Here is a 15,182-nt window from a genome sequence, read left to right on the forward strand (position 1 = left end):
GTGAGGACTGATAAAGAGTACCCCCCCTGGAACCCTTGAAAAAGCCTTCTTCAGGCGAAATGGGTCCCGTCGAGCATTTATGTTGGGGCAAGCAATACTCATCCAATAAAGATACAGATTAAGAACCACTTAAATTGTCTGTCTGGATTTCTAAATAAGAGGAAAATTATCAACAGGAATTTTGGAAGATTTATCTCCGACGAATGAGGTCTAGTTTCTGCTGGGACTTATCCTTTTACCTCACGTCCCTTCTTCTCCTCCATTGCTGCTTTAGTGACCTTCCAGCAGCCCAGCTGCACCTGGTTCCCATAGGCAAATGTCCAGCATGTTGTTTTTAAAAGTTCTGTCTTGGTATCAGTCGCCTACGTCTTCTGCAGAGGATGTTGCTCATTATAAATGGTTTATGGCTTTCCAGGGTGCCTTGCATCTGTGAAGTCATACAGTACTGATAACAGCTCAGCAGAGCCTTTGAGAAGTATCCTTCCAGCAGGGAATGGAGACAAAAACTTTGTAGCAGAGGTCAGCTGGGTTAGCATTGCAAAGGATACATGTGTTCACAGACAGAAAGGTACAGGCTGGGCCTGGCTATGGGAAAATATAGGTCTGTAGTGCCCAGCATACACAAGTGAGGCCAGTATGTTCAGTTGATCCATCTGTATGTCCAGGTTATCCATCTCAGTCCCCTCTTGGCAGGCTGAAGTACTGCAAGTTGAACAACTGCAACTGAGGGCCGCCAAACAAAGGGTGGCAAAGAGAGAGGAAGAATCAAAGGCGTGGAGGAGGGGCAGCCCTCCCAACTATCTATCGAAATTGAACAACAGTACATGAAAGAACTAGAGGATGTAGGCACAAAAGGCAAATAGTTGAACAATAAAAAACAAAAAACAGAGGGCAAATGCAGATGCACAGTACATAACAGGCAGAGAACTTAGAACTTTGAGGCATCGTACACAGCATGAAAATTGGGATGGCACAAGTGTAGAAAAAACAACACATGGGTCATTGCAAATGAAAATCTAGGAAAGCAATAAATACATATTGGAAATGTGGTACATTCAGGTGGAAATACAAAAGGCAAGCAATCAAAAGAAAGCATTAAAAAAAAAATAATGACATGGCAGGAATGAATAACGGGGTAACTTAAAAATAAAATACAGGATAAAATAATGAGTCCTTCATGAAAATAATGTCCCGAGCCAAAACTGAAGAAAATATAAAGTCCAGCAAAATGGCAGAACGGGCATAAACAAAACATGGGAGAGAAAGTGTCCAAGAAATTAAAAGTTCAGGATGCGGCTTTCAAGACTCGCAGTCACTTTAAACTGGTAAGGTGCATACTCAGAATGAAAGGTGTTTGCACATACAGGGAAGGACACACCATCTTGAAAGAAGTCCAGGTATCATCATCCAGCAGCCGAAATCCAGAGAAGAGATCTAAAGAAAAGAAAGAGAGAGAGAACATCTTGCCTGTACTGAGAGCGGCAACAAGTGACAAAAATAATGCATGTACTGGTCATAAGTACAGCAAGAGAGATACAAGATTCAAGTACACAATATTCATAAGAGGACATGCTACATGGTTTAAACTCAGTGGAGTGCACAGAAAAATACCATTAAGTCTATAGAACCTTTTCTCTAAATAAGTGAACCCCCTAACTAAGCAGCGCTCAGGCCATGAAAGCAAAAAATAAAAATTATTGCACAATTGAGATAGGAAAAACCAAAAATGCAAAAATGGGGAGAAAAATCTCCCCATAAAAAAGCCAATGGTAAAGTTGGTTTCCCCGGGGTACCCCACAAACCAAACAGATAGACAACACAAAGATTACAGGGCACAAACAAACATAGAAAACACAAAGTTTCAGGCTTGGAACTGTTCTTCCATCTGTCAAGGATTCAGAGCTGAACTTAGATCTGCAGATAAATGCACAGTTATACAAAAATAAACATCCATCATAGCACAAATCATAATTGTGTGCACACATTGACAAAGTAAATTGCTATATAACACATGGCATAATAATCACAGAATCATGAAAGGCATCTAAATGGTTACTGGAACTTCTGAAAGAGAAAATGTAAGAATTTGATCACTCTGACTCGGTGCCCTGCCTATGTCATTCATAGGATAGGAGAGATAATGTAGACAGATTGTGCTTCAATCTTTAAAAATAAGCAAAACTTATTAGGTAAAGTAAGATACAGTGTACAATGTTAAATATAGAGGTATTCTGAAGTATTGCAATGTCAATTCTAAGGGGAAAAAGAAGCATGTTAAATGTTAAGTGCAAGGTCATTGCAAGGTTACTGAAAGCATAACATTTTCCTCCTCTGGGTCAGAAAAAGGTTCTTTGTAACAGGTCCAGAACAGCTTTGTATATATGAATGCGAAGACAAAGAAGAGACATTTTAACTTGACACCACCCCTGAGGTCACTTAGCCATGTTCCCTTCAGGCAGACCTGGAACCCTTGTCTGCCACCTGGGTCCCGCTGCACTCTGAGAAGTGGGCACTGCTATGCAGACGTTAGGGGCAGGCTAGATGTGGCTTCTTCAGTCTGCACTGTCCTTATATAATAACTATCCCCGTCCTCTGGAGTTTGAACTACCAAGTTTATTTTAAATGTATTTCTGTTTCCAATTGTATTTAGAATCTGATTGATAATAACACTTCCTACAAAAGTGCATGGGAACAAAAAATTCATAAAGAACACCAGTATAAAGACACAATACGGGAAAGCAAGGGAGACTGTTAGCACAAAATAATTATTCTCAATCCATCCGTTATCAATGCTATCAAGCCCTTGTGTATCAAATATGTCAATTTTCAGAAAAATATAAATACTTAACTGCTATCATTGATAGTCTTGTACTTTAAATTCGCTAACACTGGGATACAAAGGCAGGGATTTGCCAAACACAAACCCCACATGTCTGACAAACTGATGGAGCAGACACACTTTTACAACTGCGAAAACACGTAAACTATCTGGCTCAACTCTCTTTAAATTACTCACTTCCTGTAACAAATCCACTTCACTCAGGATCAAACCCTAATTCCTTCGAGCTTGACAAAATTATATGTCTAAAATCACATTCCTTATTCTCGGTCATCTGGGCGAAACTCACATTCTGAATTCTGTCTAGACCCACATGCATTTTACCCTGTTTATCAACTTACGCTATCCTGTCTGCAATGTTCGGCAACAATCATGCTGTCTTGCTTTACCAAATCCACATAAATCTGCAACCTTTCCCAGGTTTCCAACCTAAATGCTTTGTCCATCTCCCCGGGTAATTTCTCAACATCACCAATTTCTCGTTCTCTGTATCTTGTCTGGTTTCCCCAGATAGTTTGTTCTTTTATCAATTTGGCAAGTATGGCAGAAAGTTGATTAAATTCCAAATACTAAGCCTCTGACAACAATAAAAATAAGGGTGAAGAAAACAATAAAGAATTACAAAATTACAAAAAAAACCCTACAAACCCAGAATTAAACATATAAGAAACAAGGAGAGAAAGAAGAACTTCAAGGAGGAAAGGAAAGAGAACATAGATGGAAGAAAAACAATAGGGCAAAGGGAAAATGTTTGTTTTTTGTTTTGTTGCTTTGAATATATCTAAATGTCGCTAAACCATAAGATTAGCGTTTGTTGTTATAAACGAATTATAATGTCTCCTAAAGCCAAAAGATATCCTAAAACTAGTAAGTCAGAAATTGTTTATGTAGATCAGAAAACTAGTTCTTGGCTCCCACAACCACAGGTCTATCTAGCTAAGTGTTTGGTTTTATTAGTATTCAAACTCAGTTAACATTGATTCTCCATAATTACCCAAATAAAGATTGCATTGTATTGTATCATCTTCTGCAAGCCTGCCATAACTGGCAGGGTTGAGATGTTACATCTCATGATTAAAAGCAGGACTATGTACGCTATTTATTCCCCCCTCTTGTAAGAAGAAAAAGAGGGACAGCCAAAAAAAATAAAATAAATAAATGCTGGCCATAGGGGTAGAGGAGAAACAGAAAATCCCCTACAAACACGGTATGCATACCACAGTTAGAATAAAGGAACATAAGAACAGTTCCTCTAAAGTGTTAAGAGAAGGACTTCCAAATGGTTCTCAACACAGCAAGGATCACTCAAACACGCAAAGCTCTGCCAGGCTACAGCGCAGCACTACAAGTCTAATCAGAGGCATTTAAAACAATATATATGCAGACTACATAATCTGTCATTTGTTTGAAAAACACTTTCCTTATTATCTCTAGACCCATTCTGTTTAAAATAATGTATACCACTGTTTTCAATTTTTTTTCCAACGTAATACAACAATTGTCCCCTCTTATGGAAAGCAAGATAAAGGCATCGATTTACAGTGTAACTGTAAATCCATAAAAAACAGAATTTAAAATACTATGTCATTTATAGACGAGGGATATTCTATCATAGTTATAGTTACCTACTTAAAACTATCCAGTGCAATCCCTCTGCCTCTACAATGTGCTTGGCACCTCAATTCAAGCATAAATTAAATACTAGGGCATAAGTAAACTTTTTCCTCTTTTCCCCACTCTTTCCCGCATTCTCTAGCATAAAGCGGGAAGCAAGATAAGACACCTAAGGATTTATGACATAGGCAAATAGATTACACATACAAAAACAGTGAAGTATGGTTGCTAATTACGTTGAACCCTGTGTTACTCATTAAAGCACCGTATTACAAAGATCTCCATGCCCTTAGTTCAAACAGCTATTTCCACAGTAACACATCTGGAATATGGGCTCATACAAACTCTCTAAAACCCATTAATCAAGTTAATTAAAAGACTTTTTAAACCGCTTAATCAGGTTTCTAAGCAGTATACAATATAAGGCGAACGGGCAGCTTAATGAAAAATACACTGGAAAGAAAACAATTTTCCCTAACTCCTATTGCTCCACAATTTTCCAAAGTATACAAACTACGGTTGCTTTTCAGTATAGGAAGCCTGTAATGATCTGTGAAGTAACTCCCTGTACTCCTCAGTATCTTGGCTTAATTATACATATACACAGCGGCACGTTCCCTAATGCTGTAGCGTCATAACTCTTGCTAAGCAAATATAGATATATACAGGCAGCAAACAAAAACAGATTATAGAATGTACATTTGCAGTCGGCTGGCCACACCTTCCATAAAATGTACCTTCACTGTATGGGACAATCTTTACTGTACAGAACACTCCTAAGCTACAAGTTTAGCCTCCATGCCACCTCCCATCTCTGTTTAAGGCATCGTCTTAAATTATTTTTTCCTAACCTAAATACTTTAAGGGGTCTCATGGGCAGAATTTTCACCTCTTTGCAATGCCCTTTGTTTTTCAACAGGAAAACATTTCTAGTTTCCTTAGTTCTGCATGCAGTTCTCCCACTAATTTCAAAATTTGACATAGCCAATTGTTGTGTTTTTTTTTTTCTTTTTCCATACTAAACTTTTCTCTTAATACTGAACACACTGTCATTATCACTGCAGGATCTTCTCTAAGGGCTTTTCCAGAGGATTGCTGTCTGGGGAGGTCTCTTACTTCTGCTTTACCCCCCAGTCTGTCCCCTTGAGCCACCCGCATTCAACAGAAATCTTTTGCTTTGTCCGTCTCTGGCCTTGCCCTTCACAGGACAATGAAAATGCAAATAAGGACTCTCTCTCGCTTCGTTTGCAGGGCGCTCACAGAAAAATCTCAATCCAGATCTGGACTCAACCCTATTCTTTCCCCTAATATATATATTGTGACAGGGAAGCTCCTGTCCCAGCCAAAAGAACTACGAAACCCAGCATGCACCCTGCCCTGAGCCCGAGAAAACCTGTCATGGAGCCGGCACAGCCAGGAAGGGAAGAGAAAGACCCGGTCATAACACAGCCTAAGAGCCAGAGGGGGAGGGCACTTGAACAGAATTCTTCCCCCTATTACTCCTTTCCTCCTTCTCTGAAACCTAAACCCAACCCAGGAGGGGGTGGGGTTAACACTCGAGGTGTGCAGGTCAGGAAAGCTCAAATACCAACAAGGAGAGATCAGTTGAGGAGCTCAGGTGGGGCTAATCACAATCAGCCAGCCACCAGCAGGGAGTGCAGCTTCCAAGGAGTTCCTGTTCCCCAGCCATGTTTGCTATCCAGGAGACAGCCCAGCAGGTGGGAAATTGAAAGCCCTGGTTGTGATCTTGCCTTGCCAGACAAACCCGGGGAGGGTGGACCAAAAGACTGGCCTTGGAGAGGACAGGTTAGCAAGGAGCTTACATGCAGGCAAGGAGGGGGTTGGGAGGAACCACCGGGGGAAAAGGGGTGGAGAAGCAACCTGGGCTGGGAGTCTAATGACTGGGAGATGAATAGTATTCCTGTGGATAGTCATTCCGGGGAAGACATGGACTTAGGGGAGTATGAAATATGAGAGGTCTTGCCCCTTTTCTCAATAATCCAGTCTAGGCTAATTGAAGCCCTGGACATTAGCAGTGTTTGAAGCAAGGAGGGCAATTCTGCCCAATTGAAAAGTAATTGAAAGAACTGTTTGATTATATTACCTCAGGAGGACTTGGAGGGGTAAGAAGCTCCTGAAAGTTAGCCCAGGTTGGGCTTGGCAAAGTTCAGTAACCTGGGACACATTTTGTGTGGGAGAATTTGAAAGCTGAACCTTTGCTTTATTTCTGTTGGGAGGTTTGGGATGTTAACCTGCTTTATTTTATGGACCTGGAAGCTCCAGGCAGGGCACCAGGACTGAAGCCCATGTTATGCTTGGTGGAGGAAAGTGTGAAGAACGTACTAGATGTTCCAACATGTTTTTCTTTTGTTTTTGTTTTTTGAAAACTTCAATAAACTTGGATCCAGTTCCTAAGAAATCCGTCTACCGGGTTTTTGTTCATCCAGCCATATAAAAGGCGCATTAATAAATCTACCTGTGGTCTGAGCCTGGTTTCCCACCTACTCAGGGACGGGCCCGGTCACAATATATACAGTATATATACAAATGTACAATGTCAACTGTCTTTCCCTATCACTAGCCTGATGTCTAATATATAAAAATTAAAATAAAAGATTGTACTTACAGTTTGTACAGTATTAATTCCGTGCGGTCTCTGTATGACTAGAAATATATTTTGTGGAGTTTTGGAGTCCAATTACGGCACAAAAAGTGGACCATGATGTGGCCCCCAGTCCCTGCCATAACTGCCCCCCCCAAAAATCCCCCTTCACACAAGAGCACCATCCGTCCAGCGCCAAGGTGGAATACCCCGCCCCCTGAACGTGTTTCTCTTTGGAGTTCACCGGAACACCTTAAAAAATAAAATCCGTAAATCACGCAAGCGCGTGAAAACCAAGCATGATCACGTCGGGCAGTCACCACTGAAGTAAAGGCTGCTTTGTTTACCTCATTGGAATAACTACGAGACGGCATTGTATCTTGCAAAACAGACAATATTTTTTTATTGTTAGTATAAAAACTCACAAAAGTACAGCAGCAAAGGCATAGCAGAAAAATATATTGTCAGTTCAGAATATGCAATGGAGAGAAGAACTTGCACCCATATGCTTAGCAGGGGGCTAGCAGTTCCCCGTAGCATAAGTAAGTGAATCTCTCTGGCCCTATCTGTGATGCACATGTTTTTTTATACAGAGCAATTCTTCCTTTGTTCCAAAAAGTCCATCACCAAATTCTGTTATGTGACTCCCTATTGGTACATAAAAAAAAATGTATACCTAACTATTCTTCCTCTCAGTCCACGCCTCTCTCCCTTCCACCCCCCTCCCCCCAGTTGGGGGGGGCCTTGCAGAAACAGAGAAATTCTTCATGATGTCCTTGCAGACAATCTTATGCAGAAAGTTGAAACAAAGATGCAAGGGTGACCTTCCAGCAGCCCAGCTGCACCTGGTTCCCATAGGCAAATGTCCAGCATGTTGTTTTTAAAAGTTCTGTCTTGGTATCAGTCACCTACGTCTTCTGCAGAGGATGTTGCTTATTATAAATGGTTTATGGCTTTCCAGGGTGCCTTGCATCTGTGAAGTCATACAGCACTGATAACAGCTCAGCAGAGCCTTAGAGAAATATCTTTCCAGCAGGGAATGGAGACAAAAACTTTGTAGCAGAGGTCAGCTGGGTTAGCATTGCAAAGGATACATGTGTTCACAGACAGAAAGGTACAGGCTGGGCCTGGCTATGGGAAAATATAGGCCTGTAGTGTCCAGCATACACAAGTGAGGCCAGTATGTTCAGTTGATCCATCTGTATGTCCAGGCTATCCATCTCAGCTGGTAGGCCCACTAATACAGCATTACAGTAATCTAGGCGGGATAATACAAACACATATTGTAACTGGGCAAAACCGCCTTCTGAAAAATAGGCGCGGCTGCACTTTAGTTGGCGAAGGTAATAGAAGGATGAAGACACTAATTTTGATACATGATCTGAGAGTGACAGGTTTGAGTTGACATTCATTCCTAGGCTGCGGACGTTGTCTTTGGCCGTGAGGGTGTCATATCCCCAAGAAAGAGATGGGCGGGTGGTATGCGCAGGCGTCCTTGTGTTTCCAGAGAAGCTGTTTTTGATGCGTTGAGCTGTACTTTATTTGCAGTCATCTAGTTTTTTATTTCTGTTAGGCAGCAGAGAAGTTTTTTTCTTTGTGCATCTCAACGTTGACCTAGGGGGAGGTAAAGCTGTATGTCGTCTGCATCCGAGTGGATTTTGATTTGGTATTTTTCTGCGATGTCGAGTACTGGTTTTATTTATTACACTTATAGCCCGCATATATCTATGCAGATAACAATACGTACATAATTAAAACAAAAACAAAACATGACATCAACAAACAGAACATGGCAGATCATTATAAAATAACAGCATACAGTAGACAACTTTAAACCTATACTTTAAAATAATTAAAACCAAGCAATTACAAAATGGCCTAATTTGCCGCGCCACACAGTTTGCGATATACATTACATTACATTACATTAGTGACTTTTGTTCTGCCATTACCTTGTGGTTCAAGGCAGATTACAGCAGAGGATTTCTGGACATGTCCAGAGGTGTTACAGAGTAGAACGGGTTGCTTCAGAGGATTGAAATGTTTCATACGGTGTTGGTTAGTCTTCATGGATTTCTTGAATAGCAGGGTTTTTATTTCTTTTCTGAAAGTTTTGTAGTCTGGGGTCGCGATTGGAGAGTTGGTGGTCTAGTTTTGCTGCCTGTGTGGCTAGAAGGCCATCGTACAGTTTTTTCAGTTTGATGTCTCTGATTGGAGGGGATGCTTGGATTCTCCTGTGTCTGGTTGTGGTAGTTGGTTGTTCAAGTAGGCTGGGCTGTCACCATTTATGGATTTAACTAATAGACAGTAGAATTGGGAGCCAGTCTGAGTCGAGGTATGCCTCGGTGATGTGGTGGTGTTTTCTTAGTGAATAGTTTAGTCTCAGAGCTGTGTTTTGTACTGTTTGTAATTGTTTTATCATTGTTGCAGGGTCTAGATAAACACTAAACTACCTGCGCCTTGTCAACATAGAAGCAAGAGAGGATGAAAGGCCAAAATATGCCAAAAGAATTCCAGCACAGTGCCAGGAAAGGCTAGAAGACCCTAAAACAATTGATGAGTGCCAACTAAGCAGGAAAACTGGCTGAAGGCCCTAAAATGAGTTTTAAGGCTCAAAGCAGGAGATTTATAGTCAAGAAGTAAAGTAACTGAGCTTTGAAGAGCCAAAAAAGACCCAGAAAGAGCCAACACAGCAGCAAGACTGACTGGAAGTCTGAAAAGATAGGCTGTATTTTTTTTCATAAACTGACCTCGCAACTACCCAATTGCTGTTATAATTCAGGTTTATTAGCAATAAACAAAAGGCAGCTTACATGAAACAACAAAAGTACAGCACATTGAGCTAAAAAGAAAACATACATAGAAAGTGTCCTGCTTCTGTTCATGGATCCGTTCTCCCTCTCTCCCCCCGCGGGCTAAGCCAGCTAGTATGCCACTTATATACTTTAGTTCAGTAGCCTAGGGTATCACCTAGTTACAGATTACATACCCACCTTCCATTGGTTTGTTACATGCATCATTTCTATTGGCTATATGGTATATACAGTTATCATATTGAAGTATGACATCACCTAGTGTCAAAACTGACCTTTCTATTTCCCTGACACTGCATTTTTAATCCTAAGGCACTAATTTCTGATGACAAGCCTTCTCTGTCCTGACCTTCATTGTAGTTCTGTCAATAGATCTGATCAATTTTTTGATAAGACATTTTATCTTCTACAGTTGCTTGAGTTTATCCCATGACATCACAGCAGATCTCTGCCATTACTAGAGCACATGTGAATCTCTCATAGAGCATATTGTCTCCTGCTGACAGACAAAAATATGATTGTCCAGTGGCTTGAATTCATAAGCACTATGTCTCTCTTAGAAGTATAACTTTATTTTTGGGGTCTCAGAGGTCTTCGCCTACATATTCATGCAGGTCTTATTCCTGATTTTTCCTCATTGCCTACATTTTCATGCAGATCTTATTCCTGATTCTTCCTCAATTTCCCCAAAAATTGGCTAGAAAAAATGCAAAAGGCAACAAGTCCTGTAATGTAATTTTGTAAAGAACTTTGAAGAGATACTTCAAGAATTGTTCATGGTTCAGTTTTTGTTGGAGTTATTATTCTTCAAAACTGATTTACAAATTTTAAAAAAGGGAAGAGCATGGAAATTTTTAATCTGAGCCTCTGAAATGTGGCATTCTGCAGGAGAAATAGGACTGCAGATCCCAGAATGCTCTAGTGGTCTCTACAAGTACCAAATCTAGATGAAGAATGTGATAGAACTGCAGTTTATAGAAATGCCACTAGATGGCAGTTTTAGACAGAAAAAGATCTATTCCATCTATCTATCTACTGTATATAAAGCATTACTTTGTTCTTTTCTGTAGAAAACCAAACTTGGTAAATAGATAGCGGGCCCAGGAAACATAGACAATCACCCCTAGTGACAAATTTTGATAGATGCTGGAGCATTTCCACTCTCTTCTAGGCCTGCTGCCACCAGCTGCAGCAATAACTTGAGTAAAAATCAGTGTGAGGCCTGTGAGTGAGTGTACAAGCGCATAGGCCTTGTGGCAGCCTTACCTCTCATGCAGCAGGAAGATATGTGTCCCCCACAGGCTCTGTGAGCATGAATGCTGACTTACAGGCTCCATCATGTCATTGAGTCAAATTGTCACTGTGGCATCGCTGAAGAGGGCTGAGGTGGCACTGACAGGCTCACAGAATACCTGTATGATTTATGGTGGTCAGGATTCAGGAGGGAAGTGATGCAGGAAGGCAAGGAAAGAGAAAGGCCTGAGTGTGTATGGGGGAGGTGGTGGTGACAGTTACAGCATGCTTTCCTTTAGGTTCAATCATTCCCACCAGTCTGTCACTCAAATGGAATAATTCAAGCTAAAACAAGTGAAACAGCTGAAACACCTTTACTGAATAGGTGACTTGTAGGTCCAACTGGTAACTATTTACATCTTGGTTCTAGAATACGGAAATTGGTAAAAGCTTTCATGATACAGTCAAATCTATCATGTCTTCATTGCGTTTCACAACCTTTTCACACCAATTCTTTCAATTTTCACGGTGAACTATTCTGGGTCTCACCCTCTTCCTGCCAAGCTGTAACACTCCACTGGGGCTCCACCATAAGCATAGTCCTTTATTCGCCCCACAGAGGTGGGTATCCACACTACCAGTCTTTGTCCCCTCCTGGTATCAACCCTCAGGTGAAGAGTCCCTTTGCATTAATGCTCAGTAAGCAACTCAATCTCATTCTCTGCCCTCAGCACAAGGCCACCCTTTTTTCCTCGCCAAGCTGAAACAGCCTTCTGCTCACTGGCAAATTCACTCGGACTGATCACACTTCCAAGAGTTTCCCTCAGTACTGGGGGGTCTTGTGGGAGGGCAGGATAACCAGAAACCCTGCTTCTTCTCTTGTCCTACCTTTTATTTGCTCTTCCTTCCAACTAAACAGGTCAGGTCCTTCTAACTCGTGCCACACAGCTCTTCTATCTACATACGTAGTCAATGACTCCCTAAAGAATCTCCCACCTTCTCTACAGCTGAGCACTCTTGGGGACAGGGGATTTCACATATGTGTACCTGAAAAGTATATATAGAGTTTCAAACAAGCACAAAAGAGTTCAATATTGGCTTGTAATGTGGTTAAATATACGAGAGTGGTTTGAAAAGTTTGGTAAAAAAGCAAGTTTATGCATTTTTGTATCACTTTGGGTCTTGACGATCCTTTCCTAATTAGTTAGGTTGAAAGTGAAATAGACTCCATTGAAGTTATTTCTCCTTCAAGAGACTGTAGGGGTATTTCTGTATTCACACCTGAAGGTTAGGCCTCTCTGATGTCATCAAAGCCTGAACCATTATCAATAAATTTTTCTGCTGAACAAGAGATTTTTCCAGCATGAATTGCAAGAAGAAAGAAGTACCCAGCTTTGCTGTTTCTGCCTGATACATTATGGGTATGTACCAGAATGTTACTATGCAAGGACATCTATCTGTGCCTTCATAATGGGACTGTGTAAGTCTTGGAGAAATTTTGCTGTTCTTATCTGTCTAACGGCCCTGGGTCTACCAGCCTATATGATACTTTACACAGAAAGGCTATTCATCCAAGTTCTGTTTCTGGATTGGTCCGAGGAGGTCATCTGATGAGATCCAAGAAAGAAGGTGCTAATTAATTAGTTAGTCTGTGTTGAGGTGCGGGGTAGCTCACATCTTCACACAGGTGTCTGCACGTAATTTTTCTCTTTTAATAATTAGACCTGAAAGTTACCTCGTGTGAATCTCTGCCTAAGAGAGATAAATTTAGACTTTTTAAGCACTAAACGGGACTTGTTTGCTGATGATTTATAGCCTCACCTTTAACAACAGGATTTCTGACGTCTTCCAAAGCTAACAAGAAGGTTTCCCTTCCACCTAATTTCGCCTGAGAGGCTGATCAAAAGGTGAGGATACGGAATTTACTGTCTTATTAGCTTGGGTTAGATAAGAACATAAGAACATAAGAATTGCCGCTGCTGGGTCAGACCATTGGTCCATCGTGCCCAGCAGTCCACTCCCGCGGCGGCCCTTAGGTCAAAGACCAGTGCCCTAATTGAGTCTAGCCTTACCTGTGTACGTTCTGGTTCAGCAGGAACTTGTCTAACTTTGTCTTGAATCCCTCTGTGATGTCACCTGTACGGACACTCCCCTTGAAGTTCAGTTTGTATCTGCAGCCTTGCTGAGAACTTCTAGTTTCTTTTGCTCATGATTTTATTTCCCAGTTACTAGTCTTTTATTTTTTTTGGTGCCGCGGGTATTGCCCAAGTGCTGCGGATTCACTCTGAGAGTGTTCCTTCAGCGGGAGATCGCAGACTTTTCCTTAAAGATTGTCTACTTCTGGAGGGTGATCTGTATCTTGAACTGCAGTAAGCCCTCCAGACAGCCTGCAGATTGGATCGGGTCTCCAGGATCGGGAGCCATCTCTCTCCTGGTTCATCCGCAAATGGGTAGAGCACTGGCTGCTGCGGTTCTGTGGTGGTAGGATCAGAACTAGACCGCGTGTCTTTCGTAATTCCCCTGAGGGATCCTGGTGGTCATGATCTGTGGTGACAGGAAGGTGAAGCGGTCAGAAGATCTGAAAATCCAGTTAAATCAGCTCCTTAGGTACTGATCTCCACTGTATATTGCTGGCTGCCAGTTTTCTTCAATGTCCCTGAACCTCCGATGTTGGCACTCCACACGTGTAGTTGTCAGTGACTCAAAGATGGTGCTGCATACTACAGAGTTTGGTAGAAAGGAATTCTGGCTGGGGGATGGGGGTGTCGTGGGGGTCGGCCAGGGGGGTCGCGGGTCGGCTGGGGGGGCGGTCGGAGGTCGTTGGGGGGAGGGGGGTTTGCGTCGAGGGCAGGAGGGCCTGGGATCCCTCCTGCCCGTAATGTAGTGGGGGTAGGGGGTCGCCGTGGCCAGGAGGGTTTGGCTCCCTCCTGGCCCGAACAACTAGGGGGGGGGTCGCCAGGGCCAGGAGGACTTGGGCTCCCTCCTGGCCCGATATTGTCGGGGAGTTGGGGAGTCGGCGGGGCAAGAGGGCTTGGGCTCCCTTTTGCCCCGATCGTGTCGGGGAGTCGGGGGGGCAAGAGGGCTTGAGCTCCTTCTTGCCCCGATCGTGTCGGGGGTGCTGCGGTTGGCTGGGGCAAGAGGGCTTGAGCTCCCTCTTGCCCCGATCGTGTCGGGGGTGCCGCGGTTGGCTGGGGCAAGAGGGCTTGAGCTCCCTCTTGCCCCGATCATGTTGGGGAGTCGGCGGGGCAAGAGGGGAAGCAGCAGGACACCGGTAGGAGCTTCTACATGATGGGGGGGGTCGGGAGGCTGTGGGGGTGCGAGCGGTCCTTCAGGGTGGGGGTGCGTGCGAGCGGTCCTTCGGGGTGGGGGTGCGAGCGGTCCTGCGGGGGGGGGGATGAATCGGACGTCGGGGGGGGGGCATTAGGCTTTCAGGGTGGGGACAGGACTTCAAGGGGGAGAGGAGAGTCGGGGCGGGCGACTGGAGAGTCGGGCAGCATGCGCGGTATACGGGTGTGCGCGGTATATAAGGATCCAATTGTGATAGGACAAGGGTTGTAAAGCTCCATTGGTGATAAGATAATCATTTGCTAATCAGGGATTATTATTAGGAATTGTTTAGTGTGTATGTAACAAGTAGAATTACTTAATTGTCTAACAATTAGATTGTGATAATTATGTACTGAGTTTCATTTGTGTAATCAGATATTTTTAAATATTGCAGCTGGCTTGTGAATTATATTTTTCTATTTTCATAATAAAGATATTTCTCATTAGCCTGGGTTGTGTGTCGTGTAAACAGGCAATAAAGCTGAACCTGGATCAAGAGTTTATGGTTTTCCCTAGACAACATTATCAGAGACGTAATTATTTACGTAACTGCTGAGTGTACCATAAATCTTCTTACACCCCTCATTGCCTCAGGTACGTTAGATAGATTGTGAGCCTGCTGGGACAGACAGGGAGAAATGCTTGAGTACCTGAATAAATTTATTTAAACCTGTCTGAGCTCTTCAGGGAGAACGGTATAGAAAATTGAATGAATGAATGAGTCCAGCGAGTTTCCAGTTTTCTTTTATAATCT

This window comes from Geotrypetes seraphini, chromosome 10, assembly GCF_902459505.1.
Source record: "Geotrypetes seraphini chromosome 10, aGeoSer1.1, whole genome shotgun sequence".
NCBI lineage: Eukaryota > Metazoa > Chordata > Amphibia > Gymnophiona > Dermophiidae > Geotrypetes > Geotrypetes seraphini.